Source organism: Arachis ipaensis, chromosome B02 (genome assembly GCF_000816755.2).
Source record: "Arachis ipaensis cultivar K30076 chromosome B02, Araip1.1, whole genome shotgun sequence".
Lineage (NCBI taxonomy): Eukaryota > Viridiplantae > Streptophyta > Magnoliopsida > Fabales > Fabaceae > Arachis > Arachis ipaensis.
This window is the reverse complement of record NC_029786.2, coordinates 105,460,053-105,460,920: the sequence shown is the minus strand read 5'-3', so window position 1 is coordinate 105,460,920 and position 868 is coordinate 105,460,053. Positions and strand designations below refer to the sequence as shown.

The window sequence follows — 868 nt, the reverse complement described above, 5'->3', positions numbered from 1 at the left end:
CGATGGCGTGAATAAGTTGTTATTTTTGGTAGATATAGATATGGATATGAATATACTCATTAATAGAACTTACCTTTGTTGACTACTAAATCAAACAATTGAATCCAAAACGACTACCATAGTCAAAATAAAATCAACCCACCTAAAAATACACGTGATCCATAGGGCGACAAAAATAATCACACGGTTACTATTATCTCAAATCAAGTTGCCACGTGGCAAAAGCTACGCCGCTGATAATGTAGCAAATTTTGGGCCCCACAGAATTATTACCCGCCAACTTAAAAGATTCTCGTGTGCACACTCAGACTCAACAAAACAAACTTTTCTATCTTATCTTCTTCTGTTTATTTTATTTTCGCTCCCTCTTTCTTTCTCTCTCTCTCTCTCTCTTGCTCAAGCAAAGCGATGGCGTGAATAAGTTGTTATTTTTGGTAGATATAGATATGGATATGAATATACTCATTAATAGAACTTACCTTTGTTGACTACTAAATCAAACAATTGAATCCAAAACGACTACCATAGTCAAAATAAAATCAACCCACCTAAAAATACACGTGATCCATAGGGCGACAAAAATAATCACACGGTTACTATTATCTCAAATCAAGTTGCCACGTGGCAAAAGCTACGCCGCTGATAATGTAGCAAATTTTGGGCCCCACAGAATTATTACCCGCCAACTTAAAAGATTCTCGTGTGCACACTCAGACTCAACAAAACAAACTTTTCTATCTTATCTTCTTCTGTTTATTTTATTTTCGCTCCCTCTTTCTTTCTCTCTCTCTCTCTCTCTTGCACTTTTTCAAACCCCTGCATTTGCAAAACCCAAAAGGGTGGTGCCTTAAAAAACCGAACTTTCTTT

The 868-nt window shown here is 36.4% G+C and overlaps 1 protein-coding gene across 1 annotated transcript in view; it reads left to right on the top strand.

Annotated features, from left to right (window-relative positions):
* The window catches only part of LOC107626239 (cell number regulator 7), a gene marked incomplete in the record, with an annotated part of 3,001 nt that continues 2,859 nt past the window's right edge, over window positions 727–868 (top strand). Inside the window, 1 exon segment of the mRNA XM_016329075.2 lies at window positions 727–868.